This window comes from Lepisosteus oculatus, chromosome 15 (assembly GCF_040954835.1).
Source record: "Lepisosteus oculatus isolate fLepOcu1 chromosome 15, fLepOcu1.hap2, whole genome shotgun sequence".
NCBI lineage: Eukaryota > Metazoa > Chordata > Actinopteri > Semionotiformes > Lepisosteidae > Lepisosteus > Lepisosteus oculatus.
The window spans coordinates 16,327,150-16,349,984 of NC_090710.1; the positions used below are offsets into that span (position 1 = coordinate 16,327,150).

At 40.5% G+C, this 22,835-nt stretch overlaps 1 protein-coding gene across 1 annotated transcript in view; it reads left to right on the plus strand.

The window, feature by feature from the left end:
* tpt1 (tumor protein, translationally-controlled 1) overlaps positions 1 to 22,835 on the plus strand; it is a 295,888-nt gene that overhangs the window by 156,294 nt on the left and 116,759 nt on the right. The window lies entirely within an intron of this gene.

Below are 22,835 nucleotides of genomic sequence, written 5' to 3' on the forward strand. Positions count from 1 at the left end.
CTAAGCTCTATCTTAGATACGTTGACGATATCTTTTGTATTTCTACAAACTCTCATTAAAACCTGAAGCAGATTTCCATTCAGATTTGAAATATACATGAATTATTTCAGCAACAGGCAAACGTATAACATTTCATTACCATTTCAATTTCAGGTTCCCGTATTAACACCACTGTCCACTGTAAACCTGACTGTCATTCTTATCTACGGTACAACGTCTCTCACCCCAAAGCCTGTGGAGATTAAATTCTCAATCGTAACTTTTTGAGACTTGGATATAAGATCCATTTGCAGCACTGATCAAGTTTGTTAAATCAAAAGCGAGATCACGTGGCTTCTTTGAAACCGTGATCTTCCAAGAAATACTTTGTCCAGCTAAACTGAAAGAAACTCGCAGACAACAGAACCTTTAGTTATCTATTATCACCTTGCCAAGACAACAGTACGGCTCATTACGCGGAAGAACTTTAAAATTCTACAGTACCTATTTTTAAAACTCCAATCAAGATTTTTTTTTTCCTGCAAGGAACAGAACTTCAAAAGAATGCGTGGCCCACAGTGAAGTTCCTCCCCTTGGGAATGTTTTAAAAAGACCTTTCTCGAGTAACAGACAAAAATGTTCCATCTGCGAATACATCAATCACTGCATATTGATTCGAATCCATAATCATCACTTGCCATTCACACAGCTGTATATGCACGTCTGAAGCAGTAGTTTATTGCATTACCTGTAGAAAAGGTAACCAATAATGCACTTGAGAGACTAAAGGACAATTATCTGACTGCTTTGTGGAGCATATACAACGCATTCAAATTAATACCACAGCATCCCCAGGTGCCTCACATTTCAGTAGCTATAATCACACATCTGAAAACATCACCATCTGAGGAGTTAGTGTTATGGAACAAGTTCTTCGTGTAATTAAAAGGAGAAACCTCTTGAAATTACTATTCTGTTCTGATGTTGTGTCAGCGTTACCCACAAAACATTGTGAACAACAACTAATTTATTGCACTGTGGTTATGTCCTGAAACAAATGTTTGTTTTTAGGTAATACCCCGTGTTCTTCCTTTTTGTTATCTGTCCGCATTATTATAATAATAATAATAATAATAATAATAATAATAATAAACTTTATTTTATATAGCGCCTTTAAAGGTGGCTTCTCAAAGCGCTTTACAGGATGACAATAACAATAAATAAGAAGACTACAACAATAAATAAGAAGAATACACAATATAAGACAGAATTACTAATTACAGCAATACAACAATAACAATAAAGGAGACCGTGGAAGGTGGTACTAAGAAGAGCAGAGTGGTGAAGAATGGAACCAGTTAAGTAAAGGCTTTTCTGAAGAAGGTTTTGAGTCTGGATTTGAAGGAGTTTAGAGAAGGTGACTCTCTGATATCCTTGGGCAAAGAGTTCCAGAGCTTGGGGGCATAGCAGGAGAAGGCCTGTCGCCCATACAATGTAGAAGGGCTTGGGGGACAGTAAGGAGGGCAGAATTTGAAAAGTGGAGGTTGCGAGGTGGGGAGTAGGGCGATAATAGTTCAGACAGGTATTGAGGTGCCAAGCCATATAGAGCCTTATAGGTGAGCATGAGGATTTTAAAGTCTACAGTGAATTTGACCGGAAGCCAGTGCAAGGACTCCAGGATAGGAGTAATGTGAACACTTGCACTAGACCTGGTCAGGATTCTGGCTGCTGAATTTTGGACATACTGCAGTTTGTTCAGAGTAGATTTAGATACCCCAGGGAGTAGAGCATTGCAGTAGTCAATTCGAGAGAATACAAATATGTTGATCAGCTTTTCAGCCACAGTTAATGATAGCATAGGGCGTAGTCTTGCGATATTTCTAAGGTGAAAAAAGATGTTTTGACAGTATGCTGTACATGTGGGTCAACTGTTAAGCCAGAATCGAATATAACCCAAAGGTTTTTCAATTTTGATTGAAGCTCAAGTACAGAGCCATCTACAGATATGGTTACAGGACTGGCTTTACGAAGTTGATGGGGGGTACCAATAAGCATGACTTCAGTCTTGTCACAGTTAAGATGAAGGAAGTTTTGAGTCATCCAAATTTTTATGTCAGAGATGCAATTAGATAGAATAGAGACAGCCACATCAGTGTCAGGTTTGGTATGGATGTATATTTGAGTATCGTCAGCGTAAAAATGAAAGCTGAGGCCATGTGATCTTAAAAGCTGACCAAGTGGGAACATGTAAATGCTGAAGAGCAAGGGGCCCAGTATTGAGCCCTGGGGGACACCAGACTTGACAAGACTAATTTCAGACCTGTACCCATTGAGAGAGACAAAGTGACAGCGGTCAGTGAGGTAAGATTTAAACCATTTGAGGGCAGTGTCAGAGACTCCAAACACAGTCTCGAGACGAGAAAGTAAGATGTTATGGTCAACAGTGTCAAAGGCAGCACTGAGATCAAGACGGATGAGTATGGAAAGAGAACCAGAATCAGAAGCTATTAGGAGATTGTTATTATTATGGATCGATCATTATGTCTTTCTGGCTTTCTAAGAATAATTTTTTAATAAATTTTTAGTACACTTAATGGAAAGAATAGAATAATAGCCATACTAATGCAACATTTTAATATAACAGTTGAGAAAGTAGTACAGTCAACACACAATGGGAGCAAAAGAAAGCAAAAGAAAAAAAGCACAGCAAATTTACTTCTGAAAGTAGTAGTAAGACTCAATTACACATTGCAAGCTAAAGTAAAAAGATGGGTCTTCAAGTGAGATTTGAAAATAAGTTTCACTTGAAGATTTGAAGAATGATACCAATGAGAGGAGGTAATTGATGTGAGCCACTAATTGTGAAATGATTTGAGGCTGTTTGGACTGGAAGGACATTGCTCCAGTCCACCCAGAAATACTAATGGGTCCCATTACTGCTGAGGTTAACCTTGTGATAGACCTCATTCAGGGTTCAGTCACCTACTCCCAGTCTGCTGAACACCTTAGAAACTGGGATATTTTTTTCTGGACTGATGAACCTCTAATCTATTGTATATAATTAAACCACTTGAAAGTAATAAAATCCTCCTACAAGATAAGGTATCCTTGAAGGTTTGTTTAGTGACCATGTTTTCTCAATTCTTGGGTGAAACTATTTGCAGTAATCCAGGAATTTTGCTTGGCTGCTCAGGCAAATAGAGCTTCATCTGCATTTTTTTCTGGCAGATTCTCCTTTGTCAGGCCATATTTTAAACTGAATCTTTGACCTATCTTCCAAGGCAACAGTTAGAAATTATTTCTTCTTAAATTAGAACAGTGTCTTGAGAATTTATTAGTGAGCTGTTCATTCAAAACTAACTGATACAGTCACCCAAGGAGAAGAGAGCTTGAAGTGTCGGTTTCAAACCAGCATGCTTTGTAACAAAGCTCTGAGATGGCTGCACTCTGCTATTGCGATGGTTTTACCACATCAAAGGTTCCCTCAGAGCTCTACAATACAGGCTGCTGTCGAAGAGTCACACCATGTTGATCCTGCTTGTCTCTGTGTAGGCTGCAGTGCCGGCATAATGTTGTCATTAACCTGAGCTGATGATTGGAAAATACTCAAAAAAGCTGAAGAAAAAGAAGTGCTCGGAATGTTCTCATGGTAATATGGGTTCCTCACAGATACAAGTGGTGCGTGACTGAAACACCCACATACAGGTCACAGGCCGCTTTCACATATTAACCAGCTCCTACTTGATGCACATTGCAGGTTTTCTAAGAGTGAGCTTGTTGTCTCTTAAATTCTTATTTCTGATATCTTAAAACACTAGTCCTGAGCAAGCTCGGATACATTTGAAAGCCATATCGTTTCTTCAGCCATTGTCTTTCCTCCTGGCAATTTGCAAACATTCAAGGCTGGACTGGACTGGAAAACTGGAATACACTAGGAAGTGGCATGATGTTTCCATCTTCTAAATTAAATTATATTGCTTCTAGCATACTCATATTCTTCAGATTGTTTTTGATCTTTATTGTACAGTAACCTGAACAGTACTTTCAACCATTGTACAGAGCCTACTGCTAGTTCACATAAGATTCTTGGAAAAATAAATTGCATTCATGAACCACAAACATCTGTAAAATCATTATCACAACAAGAGAGACGCTAGAATTTTTCCCTATAAAGTGTATTCATGCTGCGGTGAGTCATGGTGTTTTACTGAGAGGGGAGAAGGAAAGGCAAGAGACTGGTCAAGCAAGTCAGGGTTAAGAGCCTGGAATGGACTCATCGGTCCAGCAAATATCCCAAAGTATTCTGTGTGTTGGAAAAGGGATGATTTGTAGAAACATTAGCATTACTTATATGTCAGACTAAGGCCTGGGCAAAATAAATACTTTCTGCTACCTGCTAGTCAGGATGTGACAACAATTTTACAACTTTCAAAGCATGTACCCTCTGCTCACTTAAAAACACTAACTTGATATCGGGCTTAACATTCTGATTCAAATGTACAATTCAAAGGGAACCCATGTGACAAACTAAACTACATGTCGTCCAAATTGGTACAGGCAGTACAGCTAGTTCCTCATATAGAAATTTGTTTTACTTTCAGTGACAAATTGTGCATAGAAGATGACATAATCTCAGAAATCTCTGACAGAATGGAAACTCTGCTGGTCCTCTTAATTTCCCTACACGAAACTATTCCATAAAATCAACAATGCAACAAATGAAGTAAATATGTGATGGGCCTTATCCAACATCATTTTGGGAACATTTGACTGTGCAAATATGTACAAATATTGTTCCTCTAGTAAAAGAACAACAGCCGTTTTTAAAAGCAGTTGTTTTACCTAATTTGTAATATGACTTCACACATCTTTGATCAGGTTAAATATAGAACTGTTTTGCTGAACACATTCATACCACAACTTTGACTCACTTGACTGGAGGCTAGGACTTAATGAACCAGTCTTAACTGGGAAAAAATGACACTAGAACCTGTGTTTACACAGAGCTAATAGTTACCAGGAGTGGCTGTTCTCACCACATTTCTCCAGGCGTAGAGCATTCCAAAACATCAGACGAGATTAGTGGTTAAGGCTTCGGCCTTCCAGCCGGAGAGCTGCGAGTTTAGATTCTGGGTGGGATTCTGATGTATCTTTGAGCACGGCACAGCACTCCATAGATTATAGCTATAAATCCCAGTTCCGCTGTATAGATGGGTACTCTTGATTCTGAATCCTAAATTTGAATGTGCCCTTAATTGACTTTACTTGGTTAAACAAAAAAGGGAGCAACAATACACCAGATTAGAACACACATACACACACAAAAACACTGAAACAACTGAAAAAATCTGAATGTTCCAGAAAGCAGGGCTGGGGCTCAAAAATGCTAGAATCCCTCACTGTTTCTCCAGCCAATATAAGTATTGGCTTTTGAGTACAGTGACTGAAATCCTATATGGTTGGATTTTTTTTATTATGATAGTTTTTTTTATTATTAACTTTACTTTAAACTAATACAAAGTAAAATGTCCAACCTTATATTCCTGTTAATCCTATTTATCAAATAACTAAAATTAAATTATGTATCCTGTTTAATCTCTAGATAATAATCTGTAACCATTATCTATATAGCCATTTTTGTTTTTCTGGCCATAGTTCCTTTAAAATGATTACTCCCATGGCTTGTTTTTTTACACATTACCTAACCTTCAAGCAATTCACACTTCATTGGTAAATGTCACTTCACTTTGCATTGTCTAGCAACAACAGATCTGGTAAACAATGGAAGCCCCTATGTTTAAATCTGTACTTACTAACAAGAGTTAACATTTCCATCACAATGTTAATATTCATTTAGAAAATGAAACTTTCTGCTTTTACAGTCTTCATCAGGGAGACTCCGTGTTCATTGACCTCGGGTTCAACAGAATGCTTAAGTAAGTTTTGGTTTCATCTACATTCTGTCTGCATATTTGTGGTTAAGACGTTTGTCTGAGCGCAGTTAATAACATAACCACAAAGCAATGTACAGCTCGTATACAGTTTTTAGAGTTCAGTTCTTGTTTGAATTGTGTTTAACCTCTTTTCAGTGTAGGGGTGGGATTTATGATGATGGACACTTTACAAACAAAACAAAAGACATTTTGACATCCTCAGTTAAAAACAACCACACACTACTTTGTGAAATGTTTATTTGCTGAGCCCAAAATGTAAATGAAATTCAGCCTATACTCTTTTTAACTTGTGAATTAGATTACAATAGTATGTTGTTTTCAAAAAAGCAGTGGCAAGAACTATTGGAAGTGTGGAACAAGCTACCCAGCCATGTTGTTGAAGCCCATATCCTGGCTTTTTGCAAGAAACAAATTTCAAATTTCAAAAGAATTTAGAGTAAGAATCCTTGTAAGGACACTTATTTTATATCTGACGTTATGCTAATCCATCATCACAGTTTTAACAGTTAAGAAAAAGGTTGTAACAAAAGACTTCAAAAGTTCATTAAGGCAAAAAAAAAAGGTTTTCCACATTGTAATCTTCTTAGAAGGACTAAGATTGGCTTTCATTCCAATTGAGAATGATACATGATTGATTCACAAACTACAGACCCAGAGGACGTTTAGGTATCTTCAAATAATGACCTTAAATCTATAACATTAATTGGAACAGCATAACCTTTGTGCACATAACAAGAATACAATTTTTAATGATTTGAACTTGCCATCGTGGCTGTTGAAGACCAGGATTGGGGACTCCTGATAATAATAATAATTGCTTACACTTATATGGCACTTTTCTCGACACTCCACTCAAAGTGCTTTATAGGTAATCAGGGCTTCCTTCCACCACCAATGTGTAGCACCCATCTGGATCAGGTGATGGCAGCCATAGTTCACACAGTACACACTCCAGCTCTCAGCAGGAAGGAGAGTGATGAAGCCAATTCATAGATGGGGATTATTTATTCTTTTCGAGAAACACCATGGGCTTCTTAATGACCAAAGAAAGACAGGACCTCGGTTTTATATTTCATCTGAAGGATGACATCTTTTTACAGTATAGTGTCCCTGTTACTATACTGGGGCATTAGGACCCACATAGACCACAGGCCGCCCCCCCAGCCCCACTAACACCTCTTCCAGCAGCAACCTTAGTTTTTCCCACGACGTCTCCCATCCAGGTACTGACCAGGCTCACACCTGCTGAGCTGCAGGGGGATATAGCTGGTGATCTGGGAGAATTGACTGCCCCATTACATAAAAAAGGCCAGCCTTGTGCCAAACAGGTAGAACTGAGACAGGAGGTGTCAAGATGAGGGTGTCAGTTCACACCTGGATGTCAGTTTTGAACGGAACTTCTTATTAACAAAACAAAAGAGAGAAATAATCTGCTGGATCTGACAAGAGAAGTAAATTTTACAAGAAGTGCCTATAGAAATAATTATCCAGTTTATCCTATAATGCATTAACCCTTTTTTGCTTGTCAGTGATCTCACTTGAACTGCCTTTCAGGTCAAACCCTCTTTACATGCATTTAATTTGTATTCAGATCACCACGTCCCCCTCAGTCGGCATCACGATCACCATATCGCAGCAGAATTACCGAGCAATTTTGTGTGCGTGTGTGGGTTATCATGTTCAATTCCTGTGGAGGAAATAGGGTACTCCCTTAGCTTTACTATCAGCAGAGGGCCTGGAACACTGATAAGCATGGTTGCCTAGCAACTACATGTAGGGAGCTATGATGACAGCATTGCAAAAGAGTCCAGTCCTTACGATGGCTAGCAGTAATGTTCCCTGCTATTTCTTTGTGTTTCATTAAAGGTAAATCGTTCATTTATTAGAAGTCTTTTGAATGAGACCATTTTCTACAAAAGGTCACTGATGTTATTATGCAGTTTAATCCTGCTTTGGAAGGTAACAATTGTGAAGTGTTTTTCATGTGAATGATATAAGGGAAACCCTTCATTTCTCTTGTGCTTTTCATCCCAAAGGATCCCAAAGAATTTGATCTACTGGGGGGAATCTCAGTGTTTCACCACTTAAGTACAGCACACACCTGGGTGAAATGTAGCAGCCATTAAGCACTGGAAGTCCTAGTGTACAACGGATCAGGCTCAGGAGTGAGAAATCTAACCGGGGTCTTTAATGGCCAAGTATTCAGGCTCATGTGTGTCTCATGGAGGGCAAGCTGGGGTATGCGAAAAGACATTCCTAATGCAAGAAATTGTGTAGGGCTAATAAAGTGATCTCTTGGTTCAACATGAGAAGCACCTTCTACTGAGCAGAGTGCCCTGTCACCATATGGGTATGTGATAGATATTCTCGTCTAGAGGGAAGAGCACCATCTACTGGTCTACCAACATCTCTTACAGCAGCAAGTTCATTTAGAGCCCTTCCATCCCAGTATGCATCTGGCTCAGCATTGCTTAGCTTCTGAGATCTGATAAGATGAGGCTGCTGGATGGAAATGCTGCTGTAATGTTTAAAGCATGCTAATCGGACAATTTAAAAGAGGCAAGTACAGTCCTATGCCGTGCAGCGGTAGTGCTCAGAGCTCCAAGTTTCACTGAACAGGCCTGTGCTACAACAATATTTTAAAAGGAGCAAAACATTTGTCATCGGGTCTTCAGATTAACTTAATAGTATTTAAAAGTGAGTGTCCTGTGTTGAGTGAAATACACCAACCCAGTCTAAAATTAGGCTGCTCTTTGAATTGTAGAAGTCAAAAGAACACAACAGTTACAATTCAAATCCTAGCCAAGAACAATAAAACACGCCCACACTTTTCTTCACAACAAAGAAAGAACAAATGTGCTTCCTAAGAACATTTATGTAAAGAGCCTTGATTCAATTGTGCTGTTTGCTTTTCTGTAAACAGGAAGACGAGCTCAATATCAAACCATAACAGAGAGACTCAGACAAGTACTGTGCAGAATGAGATCAGCTGATTTAGCTCACTCACACGCTTGTGTGTTTATTTTAAAGAGGAAGCACACAAAAAAAGTTTTTATACTAATATTTTAATACTTTTATCATATTTAATCAGTAATATGGTTTCAACTACAAAATCCAATTGAATTGAATATTGGTTTTCAGGACACCTAATTGTGAAATTTTGCACAGATGTTTGTACAAAAAACACCAATGAAAATAGTTTGGAATGCTTTTGGTCTTAGATTCTTTACCATAAATATACAAAGAAACTGAAGCTGTTTGATTGTCTTGGCATTGAAAAGGCAACAGTCTATCTAGCATAAAAAACAAAAGGCTATGTGGGGGCCTGGTTCAGGTATACAAAATAAAGAAGGACATTGATCAGGTCATCTCAGCAGTCCTCCTCAAGATCAGCGACAATACAAGGACAGAGACAAAAGAAGAAGATAAGCAAAGGGGCATTCAGGACAGAAGCCTTTTTGTTTTTTTAGTTTTAGAAGCTTTTATGTAGAGGATTGTAAGAGCAGGGAGGGATCCATCTAAAACTTACTCAATGACATCTTTTAAGAAATGGCTTAATGGAATTATTGGAACATTCAGTTACCAGAACATACATTTACACATATCTTTGTATATTTATGGTAAAGAATCAAACTACAAGAACAAAACAAGCCCTGTAAGTATTACTGACCCCTCCCTCCCAAACAAGCTTAACACCTTGTACGCACGCTTCAAAGCTCAAAACCCTGAACCAACCACCTGGACCACTGACTCCCCTACCACCCCACCCCCCACACTATCCAAGCTAGATGTGTGAAAATCACTAAATAGAGTGAAAACACAAAAAGCTGCTGGACCTGACTGATGTCTGTACTGACATCATCAACCTGTCCTTGGCCCATGCTACTATACCTAGCTGCTTCAAGACAACCACCAACGTGCCAGTACCAAAAATATCAGCACCCACATGCCTGAACGACTACCGCCCTATTGCACTCACCCCCATCATAATGAAGTGCTTTGAAAAACTACTTATTCCACACATTAAAGCCATCATTCCAAAAACACTTGATCCTCTCCAGTTTTCCTATCGCACAAACCACCCCACGGAGGATGCAATCTCTATAGCTTTACACACCACAGTAACCCACCTGGAAAAAAGGAACACCTATACAAGAATGTTGTTCATTGACTTTAGCTCAGCATTTAACACCATCATGCCCATAAAACCTGCTACCAAGCTCAGGGTTCTAGGTTTACATACCACCCTCCCCTCTGTAGCTGAATCCTAGACTTCCTCACTAGCAGACCCTGTCAGGATTGACACCCTCACCTCCAACATGCTCACCCTTAACACTGGTGCCCCTCAAGGCTGTGTGCTCAGCCCACTGCTTTACTCCCTGTTTACCCACGACTGTATTGCCAAGTTCAGCACAAACGCCATCATCAAGTATGCTGACGATACCACAGTCGTGGGCCTAGTCACTGACAATGATGAGACTGCCTACAGGGAGGAGATAAAACAACTTGCAGACTGGTGTCAAACAACAACCTATGTCTCAACATCAGCAAAACCAAAGAGCTGATCGTTGACTTCAGGAGACAAGGAAAAGTCCACTCCCCCATCTACATTAAAGGGTCTGCCTTTGAGATGGTGAATAACTCCAAATTTCAAATTGTTTCAAAAATCAAGAAGGCAAAATCAAGAAGGCACAACAGCAGCTGTACTTTCTGAGAAGGCTGAAGAAAATACTTCAGTATCCACAGATCCTCACCAGCTTTTACAGATGTATGGTGGAGACCAGCTGACCAGTTGCATCACAGTCTGGTACAGCAACTGCATTGCATCTGACTGCAAGGTCCTGCAGTGGGCGGTCAAAACTACCCAACACATCATTGGCAGTGCCTTACCATCCATCCAGGAAATCTACAACAACGGGAGTTTGAAAAAAGTCACCAAAAATATTTCTGACCCCACTCACCCCAGTCATAACTTGTTTGTCCCCCTACCATCTGGTAGAAGGTTCCGGACGCTCCAGTCGCACACAACTAGACTCCAAAATAGCTTCTTTCCCAGAGCCGTCAAGCTCGTGACGCCTCTACTCCCTCCCGTCATACTATGATCTCTCCTCACTTCTTCCTGTACCCACAATGACTGTACTCCAACACCACTACATACACGAAAACTGAATGTAAGCCGAAATTGTTCTTAGAACTGTACTAGTTGTACTATTTACTAATCGCCTTATTATTTTTGCACTGTTCGCCGACTACTTTTGCACTCTTTGTGTCCTGTTTGTATACTTTTCTCTGTTTGCGTATTTGCACAGTTTTTGACAACTTTACACTGGCACCATACTGTTGTTTACACTGTAATTGTTATTGTATGTCTATTGCCTTCTCTTCTTTTCTATTTATATACTGCACCTGAGAGACTAATGAGAAACACTTTTCATTATACAATGCACCCGTATAAGTATAATGACAAATAAAGTTGAACTGAACATCTCGGCCAGCAGGCATATCACTCTGCAACTCACAACTGCCAACCCACTGAAGCTCAGCAGGTGTGAGCCTGGTCAGTACCTGGATGGCAGGCCACCTGGGAAAGACTAAAGTTGCTGCTGGAAGTAATAACAATAATTAATAATTGCTAACACTTATATAGTGCTTTCCTGGACACTCCACTCAAAATGCTTTACAGGTAATGGGGACTCCCCTCCACCACCGCCAATATGAAGCCCCACCTTGATGATTCGACAGCAAACGTAGTGCGCCAGTAGACTCACCACACACCAGCTATCAGTGGGGAGGAGAGTGATTAAGCCAGTTTGTAGATGGGGATTATTAGGAGGCCATGATTGGTAAGGGCCAATGGTAAATTTTGCCAGGACTCCAGGGTTACATCCCTACCCTTTTCGAGAAACGCCCTGGGATTTTTAATGACCACAGAAAGTCAGGACCTCGGTTTTACATCTCATCCACAGAACAGTGCCTTTTTTTTACAGTATAGTGTCCCCGTCACTATACTGGGGCAATAGGACCACATAGACCACAGGGTGAGCGCCCCCTGCTGATCCCACTAACACCTCTTCCAGCAGCAACCATAGTTTTTCCCAGGAGGTCTCTATCCAGGTACTTTGTGGGTCCTAATGCCCCAATACAGCAATGGGGACACTATACTGTAAAAAGGCACCATCCTTCAGATGAGACATAAAATCCAGGTCCTGACTCTCTGTAGTCATTAAAAATGGAAGACCATTTCTCGAAAACATTTGGGGTGTTACCCTGGTGTCCTGGCCAAATTTCCCATTGGCCTTTACTAATCATGGCCTCCTAATAATCCCCATCTATGAACTGGCTTAATCACTCTTCTCCCCACTGATAGCTGGTGTGTGGTGAATCTACTGGCGCACTACGTTTACTGTCGAATCATCCAGGTGGGGCTACACATTTGTGGTGGTGGAGGAGAGTCCCCATTCCCTGTAAAGCGCTGTGATTGGGGTGTCCAGAAAAGCACTATACAGTAGAAGTGTAAGGATTTGTTATTATTACATCTCGTCAATAACCATCTCTTGATAGTTTATCCCCATCAATGCACTCCTTTTCAAATAACTTTGCTACACACAGCTACTTATCCAGGGCCTGCTGTTTTCCCAGCTAAACCACTGTAGCTCTGTCACAGCTGGACCCCCTCCTTCAGCTAACGCCTCATTTCAGCTCATCCTAAACTCTGAAGCTTGATTTGTTTTTTTTCTCTGCCACCTCACTACTCCTCTCCTTCCATTGGCTACCACAGCCTGTTCCTTCACTCGCTTTGCCCCTCGCTGGTGGAAGGATCTACAGAGATCACCACTGCTCAGGGCCTGCCATAATTGTGATTGTCTCCTCTTGAGCTGCAGTCAGCCTTAGCCTTCCCATCAGCATTGGCTTCCAATGATTGCGCCAAGGCTGCTCCACACTTGGAATCTGCAGTCCCCCTCACCTGTTGCACCACTGGGGAGCGAGGGAACGGGGGGAGAGGATGAAGCGCGACCTCTCCAATGGGACGTCTCCACAGCAAGGGAGCGCTGGAAGGGACTGTGGGCCCTGTACAGGGACTAAAGCAGAAATCTCTGTTCCCTGAGCTCCTGCGGAGGACTGGACAACTGCAGTTTCAGAGCCGGGACAGGGAAATGGCAGGGACAAAAGTATGTGGGGGGGGGGTTTGGAGGGACTCTTTCATTGTGCAAATACAGCCCCAACATCCGCTTGCACTGAGTGATAATAGACAATCACCTGATTTAGAAAGTTTTTAATTGATGTGAGATTGATAAACTGTTAGAGTGTGTACTTATTGTGACGTGTTTTTTTTCGTGAAATACAGTTTATTGTGATAGAAATTTTGATAGAAAGCACCTCTTGTGTTGTTTGCTGTATGTGTACTTAGCCTTTCCGAAGTTTGTTCTGCAATGTGGAATTATCCCTCCTTTCAGATTTCTATTTGTAATTACCTCCCTACTAGGCTCTTTAACATGCTTGTTCCTGCCTGGAGCTATCTTTGTGCTGATTTATGACACTTAGTGTTTTTTCTTTGCATTATTATGAAACCTGTTTTGTTTACCCACTTTTGTGTTTTGTGTTGATTATATTCCATTATACATTATCTAGGATAGGGATATCAATCCATTTTTTAACCAATACAGGGTCACAGGAAGCCAGATCCTATCCCAGCAAGCAACAGTCACAAGACAGGATACACTCTGGATGGGAAGCCAGCCCACGAAAGGGCACACACACACCAGGGCCAATTTTCCCAGGAGCAAATTAACGTACTAGAATGTCTTTGTAGTGAGGAAGGAAACCAGAGCACCCGGTAAAAACCCACGCAAACACACAGCGAGCATACAAACCCCAGGCAAATTGCAGAGGTCCGGAATTGAACCCAGGGCCAAACTGCTGCAAGACAGCAGTACTAATCACCCTACCATCGTACTGCCCCGACCGAATAAGGATATATGATCAGCAAATGAATAATCAGAAAATAATAGAAACCATATGAGTAGCAAAGGTGCTCAATGACCTCCTCACATTTACTGTTTTCTCATGTTTTTAAACCAAGCAAGATCATTGTTTTCATGTTGCAGAAAGGTCTTATACCGCTCGTACAGCTACTCTAATATAAGCAAAGGCAAACATTGCTCACGTGACTGGAATATGTTGCTATGTACGACTGCTCCTCCATGAAAGATCACTGCCCTCAGAGAATTCTGCTCTCTTGTCCTCAGAACTGTGCTGTGTGTTTGGCTCTCTGCTGCGGCCACTCAGCTTGGACGGTTTTCACACAGCAGTGCATGCATTCCGCTAGCGCTGCTCTTTGTACATACTGCTGGATACTGTAGTATGTCAGAAACAGCCATTTTTCTACAGCAATAAAGTAAACCACATGTCGCAAACAAAATGCAGATGGCAAAGATATATTGCTATAAATGGCAAAAGCATCCCGTTGCGGCCTTGGGAATGTTCTGAATGTGACCTTTTGTTTTAACATTTTCTGCTAGAAAAATCTCTCGCAGCTCTCCGCACCCCTCTCGAGCCTCTGTGTCCTCTTCCAAACGATGTCCTGGCTCTCTGAACCCTCTCCTCCTGTGCAGTGTTCTTGTGCACAAACTTCACTCGCGCAGAACGATGAGCAAGGATGTGGACTAAAAGAGGGTACTGTTACTCTGCCAAAAACTAAAACTTTATAACGTACAATCTGTTGAAGCCAAACAAGATAAAAAGTAATAATATAATAATAACTTTTGAGTACTGAACCAGGGTAGTGAGTGTGACCTTAATGAACTGTTGTTTTACAACCTTTTTAAATTGCTGAACAAGCTGATACTACTATCAACAAACAGGTGGCTCTTCACAAGAATCCCAGTCATTTTTGCTTAATTCTAAGTATTTATAAAGGACTATGGCAATTTGTTTTCACTAGAGGATTGCTTTGAGAGGAAGAGATGAATTTGTTGATGAACTTGTTAAGATGCTTGAAAAAGAAAGTAAACCCGCTGAAAATTTTCCACACCAGGTTTATTTAAAGAAGGATGCATCATACATCAAGTAATCTTTACTATATATACACTATACGTGTGCGTTTTTCTAATAGCACCATAATGTGTCTCTTCCATTGGGGAATTAATTATAATTATGAATCCTGGGGATAAAAATGATCCTGTTACTCTCTTCTCCTGACTTCCCACAATTCCCTGTTTAATTAGATTCTCTTACCTCACTCGCTTGTTAGTTATAAATAGATACAGATGATAGCAGTTAACCTGACATTAAAATTTGCAGGGCAGAACATGAGACGCACTGTATCAGGTTATTTTATGTGCAGGTTGCCTGCTGTTTATTTCATGGTACCTCTTGCAGTAAGAGGAATGTGTGGTGCAGGTGACATGGCTCACTACTGCAGGGCTTTGTGTAATCCTAGTTAATGGTATACTGTCTTGATAGTTTATCGTCATTCATTTATATGGCTGACAATAAATGTTTTGATAAAAACTTTATAATGCTTTTATAAAAGCAGGGGTTATAATGACCTATTTTTAGATACAATATTGCCAATAGTTGGGGTTGTTGGAGCGATCAGGTGAATAAACCTTTGCTCAAGAGTACAGCAGTGTCCCCACCTTTGAACCCTCAGTTCTCCAGAGAAAGCATTATCCTCCTCATCGGTATTTGTTTTTATCATTCACATTAATAAAAATGGACTACTTTAGCTCTTTAAAAAAACATTTTTTCTCCAAAATGTTAAAATAGTGAAACACATTTGATTGAGTGAGGTGAATAAGCAGCACAACAAAGGCCTGTGCAGTCAAAAATAGCCTGTGGCAGTGCGGTAGAGGTACATAACCAAACAAAGGCTGAAAGCAGACATTATGATCACCGTTTAAAATTCTGTCATAATTTCTCAGCAGTTCTGTCTACAGTAATATTTCCAGTGAATAATCTGCCTCCATCCTCCGGGGTCCCATTGTAGCCAGTTTCCAGACGTGCATGTAGGGAGCCGTGTCAGCATGCGTAGGCTACAGAGGAACAGATAAAGGTTTGTTCCATCATGCTGAAAGATGTGAGGATGTGAAGACACCTAACACACCTGAAGAAGGCTCCACGGCCAAAACGTTGTGTCTCTTTTCTTTTCCTTTCAGCATGATGGAATAAACCCTTAACCCGTTCCTTTGCAGTTCATAGACGTAGCCTAGCTAATTTGCCCTCACTCTGAATGCTCACACAGTGCCTGGTAATGACTATGTGCTCGGCATTCCCTGAAGAAGCAACCTCATTTCCAGCCCCCCTCCCACCGCCAGCAGGTCTCTGCACTGCTATGGAACACTGCAGCTCTACACAGGGAGGAAGACGAGAGCAGCACCTGGGGCCCACAGATCTTGGACAGCCCTCTTCCTCACCCCACCTTTCCACCCACACTGGCTGTACATGCACTGACCAGCAATTGTTTATGGTTCCTGAATCGTCTTTAAACGAAGAAAAACCTGCGTGGTTTACCAGTTGAAACGGGTATATTTTTTAAAAGTCAGGAGGCCCCTGCCCTGTGGATAATGATGCTGTGACCGGTGGGGTGCAGCTGCGAGGGCACAAGCTGGGCAATACCTGGACACGAACCCGGGTCTCTGGCGTAACGCAACAGGGAATCAGCCGAGTGAGCTAAAGGTGACCAGGTCCCTGTTACGCACAGGGAAAGTGATGACATCACCATGCCCAAACTAGCTCCGCTACAATGCACACTCAATGGATAAGCTTTTCCTGGACTCCATCTCTTCTTCATATTCTCATAGTTTCTAATACTCATTAATGTTTACTTCCAAACCTTTCTTTCCCTGTTTGTATTTTGAATTGTGACTTTGGAATGTTCTTTATTTATGATCTTTGTACTTTCCTCCAGTACACAACGTGCCCCTCTTTTCCTAACACAAATATTATCATCTATGTTATCAGTATATCAGAGAAGGCTGAGCCATGACACTCTTATCAGTTTTGAGAATGCAGTCATTTGCATGTTAGACAGCGCTGAAACTTGCTAATTAAGCAAATGTACTTCAAAGGAGCCCCTGCAATACACTGGACAGATTTTGTTCTGAATTAATCCCGTGGGATTTATTTCTGATAGTTAAATGTACTGCAGGGACTGACATTGGGGCCATTGCTCTTTCTTATCTTAATATTTGTCCTAGTCAATGCTATAATTAGTAAACTTGTTACATTTCCACATAACATATAGACGAAGTTATATCTGGTGTACATGTGCAATGCAGCCAAGGGAATCTGGGATGGTTCGGGAAAAAAACAAAACTGAGCAAAAGTATTGCTGATGCACACAATTGGAAGTGGGGTGTTTGTGGAAATTTGAATTTCAATTGTTTTGAAACTTTCCGAAAAATAAACAACACAGCAAAGCTCCATCATGTTTTGTTTTATGTTCGGATACTAAAATGTTTCCCGTACAGATTTTAAACAGTTCTAGGCAAGTGATTCAGATGTGTGGTTAGACAGTAGGCTTCCTAGGAAGTCTGGTCCTGTTTACAGTCAGCGGCACTTTTTTTAATTCTGGATTACGTATTTTTCTTGTGGTACATCTTCTACGCAGGCTGCTGTTATATTTAACCTCGTACTAAGAGCTGAGGAAATGTTAAGGTAAACTTGCAGTGGGATTTGGATAAAACATGGAAGACTTTTTCTGGTTTGAATTCCCTTCCCAATGGAAGAGAATTTGTTTGTCTGCAGCAGTGTGTGAAAGGCAAATAAGGCTACTTCCACCCATCTGAAGTTTATTTTACAAATGAACTTTCTTGGCAAGTATACAAAATCCAAACCTGCAAGAGCCCTTACTGGGCTTTGGTGATTTTGACGCTGATATTTATTTGCATGTCCGTGTGAAGGAAAAAGTCATACCAAATGATGTACACACCCTTTCATTCTTCAGATTCAACAAATATTTAGCAAGACCAATTACGTCTAAACATTATCTTGCGTGTTTCACTGTCAATTAAGTTAAAGACTTTAATCTCTTCTGGTTTTGCTGTTTATGAGATATTCCCCATCTTGTATTGTGTCTGGTAATTCTTACAAATAACAATACTGTTTTTTAATCCCTAAATTCAAATGCAATTTGCAACCTATTTAACAACAACAATTCTAGAAAATTAATTGTTTAAAAAGAGATTAGCTGATGATTTTATTTTTTCCTTTTATGTCCACTGAAACAGAACACCTCTTATACAAACAATGACAGGAGCAGAAATTGTGTTTTTGAAATGGAAAAAGGTTTTAAAAACCAAAACAACGGAGGAAAGAAAAACTGTGACGTGCTTTCCTACAGCTAGCCCTGGTCAAAGTTCATTTTTTTTATCTGTGAAATAAAGCTTTGAAACAGGGCACAGACCAGATTGTCTTATCCATCCTTTCATCCTCCAATCATCCATTTTCTAACCACATTATCAAATTCAGAGTCCTGGAGGAGCCAGAGTCTATCCCAGCAAGCAATAGGCACATGTCAGGATACACCCTGGACTGGATATTAGTCCATTTCAAGGCACAAACAGACACACACACACACCCATATATTTATAAATCCTCACACTTACATAGCACTTATCTGGTCACTCCACTCAAAGCTCTTTACAAGTAATGGTGACTCCTCTTCACCACCACCAATGTGTAGCCCAACCTGGATGGGATGATGGGCCAATTTTCCCAGAGGTCAGATATCCTACCAGTATGTCTTTGGAGCACTCAGATGAAACCCCCATGAACATGGGCACGACATACAAACCCCATACAGACAGCACCCTGGGAATAGAACCCAGGGCTCCCATGCTGCAAAGCAACAATGCTAACCACTGCACCACCACAGATAGGGATGTTATCTTTTTAATCGGTACTCATTTTAAATATCAAAAAAGGGAATTTTCAACAAAAATGTTCTGGAACATCAAGAGAAAAAGATTGAGAATAAATCTCAAGGCTCTCGGTCTGTGGGGAAATAGGTCACTAATCTGTGAGATTTTTTTTGCACTACGAGGGCTATGTATTATGCAAGAGAAGAATGACATAGAAATGACCGTGAATAATCAGCTAAACCAGTAATGCATCTGCAGGGATACAATTAGAAAGGTTAGGAAAACAATCACAAAACATCCAACTGCTGTGTGAGCATCCCACTACTGTACTGCACAATTAAGCACTCTTTCTGTAAACACCAAACAGCTGCTGGCATAGCTAAAATGGGCCACAGCCAAGTGCAAGTCAGTGCAAATCCTATTTTGCTCTGTCTGTCAAAGGGATTTTTATGGTTCAGCCCCTATTTCACTAAGTCCTCTGGCCTGCAGACAAAGATTTCCTGGGCTTTTTGAATTTAAGATCGTGGGGAATAGTTGCAAGCTGGCATTTTGGTCATACTGCTGTTCCCTTTAAGTTCTGTGAACACATTCATTAAATGAAAATCAGGAAGTGGAAAAATGTGAAGTGTGGAGTGATCCTGTCAAGAAGAGTGTCAGTGTTTGTCTTTCCCTTATCAGCAGTTGTTACCAAAGTAAATTGAGGCTGGTGTCAGATAACAAGAAGAGAACAGTTTTGTTTGTGTTTTTGTCTTTATTGAATTAGAAGCTGGCTTTAAAAAAAGCGAATGAGACTGGATTTGTTAAGGCTTTTGTTAAGTGACTTATCTTATTTGCTCATCTCTGGTGTTTTGTTTAAAAAAACACTTCTTGAGACAGCAAACATACCATCTTTGTTCAGGGGAACAGACAGCAGATGGCCTCATTTAAAACCAGGTTCAAATGGGGAGCTAAGTCAGTATTCCTGTCTTCAAAGGAAAAAGTAAAGGTAAATCCCATGCTGAAAAGTAGAGAGAAGAAACAGTGTTTTGGCTATTGAGGTTTATTCACAAAACAGAGAAAATACTGTGTTCTCCCTGTGGGTACATAAGTTTTTGCAAGATGCTAGTTTCCTCCTCCAGGCCAAAGACTTACTGGCCAGGCTGATTGGTATTTTTCTGTTGTATAATGGACTGCCAAATACCTTATGCCCAAGGTCTACCAACTTAAACTCTGGCTCTCTCCAACTGTGTATTAACATCTTTTATTTTGTACAATACATGACACACATTTCAATAAACGTGATTTGTGTGAAACAAAGCAGAAGCAAAATTCACGTTAAAGGTTAAAAATGGATACCAGGATATTGGCTTAAAAAAACACAGATGGGAAGATTGTTCTATACTTCAAATTGGCTCTCAAGTGATTCCCACTATTCCCCGAACTTTGCTGTGGTGAATTTGCAAACATATTTTACATTTGAGGTGTCCTGAACTTTCTTTTTAAATCAGTCCATTTTCGAGACTTTATCCAGGACAGGGTCGCAGGGGAGATGGAGCCTGTCCCAGCAAAGCAACGAGCACAAGGTGGGGTATACACTGGACAGGTGGCTACTCCATGACTGGGCACACGCAAACACAAATATACACACAGACTCACATCAGAGCCAGTTCTTACAGAAGACAACTAACCTACCGGTTTGACACATATAAGATCATATAAACTCCACACACATAGAACCAAGGGCCCCAGCGTTAGAAGGCAGCAGTGCTAACCACTGCACCACTGAGCCACCCTCTTGTAACAATCTTGAAGGATAAAAAATAATTTGAAATAATATTTGATATTTGAAAGCTTATCCACAAGAAACAACTACCAATCTATGAAGAGCAAGGAACAAATGGCAAAATTTCACAAATGTTTGACTTTTCAAATTCTATAGCACCATGAATCGTATCTTGGGAAACAAAACTGAGTCCTGTCCTGTGTTCTACAAACAAAGGTTTGAGAATGAATGGACAGTCCCTTCAACCTCATTTGGTTAAGTTTAGACAGATAACAAGCACTCCCTATTAGCGGCTGGGGAGAGAGGAAAAGGTTCACCGTTTTCCACCAAGTGTCGTTATTTACATGTGAAATCTAACATGATTTCCTGTGGAATTTGGATGAAGGGCACTTTGAGTCATAATGCATTTCATGTTCTCTATGAATTAAACATGAAGAGCCACCGTTCACTTCACTGTGTGAAGTGCTGTCAAAAGAATTATAGACCTTAAAGGGGAACTGCAGTCCCAATTTCTCAGACTGGTTATTAAATCTCAGTAACGAAAAAAATGTATTGACGATACTGCAAAATTTTACAAATTCTAAATTAAGCACAAAATGGTGACAGCACTGCATAGTCACTATGCTGTTGAGAGTCTGTGAGAGTTGTGACATGAAGCGGCCCTTCCTGCTCACTAGTCAGTGTAATAACTAATGTAATGAGATAAACGAGTGAATAAGTACAGGTTGTGCAGCAGACATTTCATGTCCCGATCGTAAGCCCCTCCTCTTAAGGGTGCTCCAGCACTTTCTTGCTTGTCTTTGATTTTTTGCACCTGCCTCCTGTTCCAGCCCCTCCCTACAAAAGCCAGACGCTTCCACTATTCTTGGCTCAGCTTTGGAAGATGGACGCCCGGAAGCCCGTCTACCAGCAAGTCCAGGAGCGACTCGACGGCACAGGCTTCGCAACAGCGTCCTGACCATCTGGGTCCGGGGTTTGGAGCGCCTGGTCCCATTACCCCTTTTTTATTACCCCGACCCTTGGCCGGATCCTGCTCCGGCTTTTAACTCCTGTCTTGTCTGTCATGGATGGATTACCCAGCTCTGGACTTTTGATCAGTCCCTTCAGACTCCCTTTGGACTTTCGCCTGGACCACGCCCCCCCCCGCCCCGAGCACCAGCGCACTGTCGACACGCCCACCTGTTCGTCTATCAGTTCCTAGTCTTCTCCCCCCCGTGTCTGTTTCACTACTTTCCAGATTCTACCGTCTGCATAGGGTCCTGAAAAACGCTTCGTGACAGTTAACAAGTAAATAGTATTTGTCAGCAAAACCGTCTCAAAGTTAAGAGCAATATTTCTATTTAATTAAATTACGTATTTACAAGCCTGCTCGTTTACAATGTAATGGGGGCGCAACATGTAATTCGAAGTTCTGTTGCTTCGTTTTGAATTGTAGACAATGACAGCCATATGGCGCTGCACGTACCTATCTATTTTGTGATGGAAATTGGAGGTTTTACACATTACTGAGTTGTTTTTACTTTCATTATGGTTTGAAATACACTCATCAATGCTGATTCTTTCAAACCCTATATATAAAAATAGCATTGCAGTTCTCCTTTAAGTCTGAATCTTGTTTTTCCTTCAACTCTGAAGTGTCACAGATTCACCACTATTTCGTCAAGAAATTATAGAAAGGAAACCAAATCAAAAGGGTATGGTTTACATGGCCCTATTTCAACAATGTTATACTGTGTATGCCAGCTCATTAACCACAAATTCATTGAAGATATTCAAGCTTAAATAGTTTAGAAATTGACTCATAAGCATTAACTGTTTAAGTTATTTTATAGTGAATAAAGTGATTGTCCAATGATGTTTCGTGTGCTAAAGGAGAGCATGTGTAATGGAAATTTTGTGAAATGCTTTGCTATAGCTATTGAAAAATGAAATCACTCCAGAATATTTATATGAAAGCATAGAAAAGATTTTTATTTTTCTGCTGCTTAGATGATCTGTTTTTTTAACTGGACTAGTTCAATACCTTTAACACATCTCAAACGTTTAAGAGACCTATTTGCCTGTGGGACCACACCCCTTGAGGGCTATACGACTTATTCCACTGATGTTATTCTGAGATCATGTAGTTCTGGAAACAAAGTGGCTTAGATTAAAAATGAGGCTAAGTGTATTGAATTACTTTTGTGCTCATGAGACTAGAAGAAAGGATTTAAAAGGGAAATAAATGTATTCCATCAGCATATTCCTTGTAGCCTATTGCAGTCCCATCATGATGTT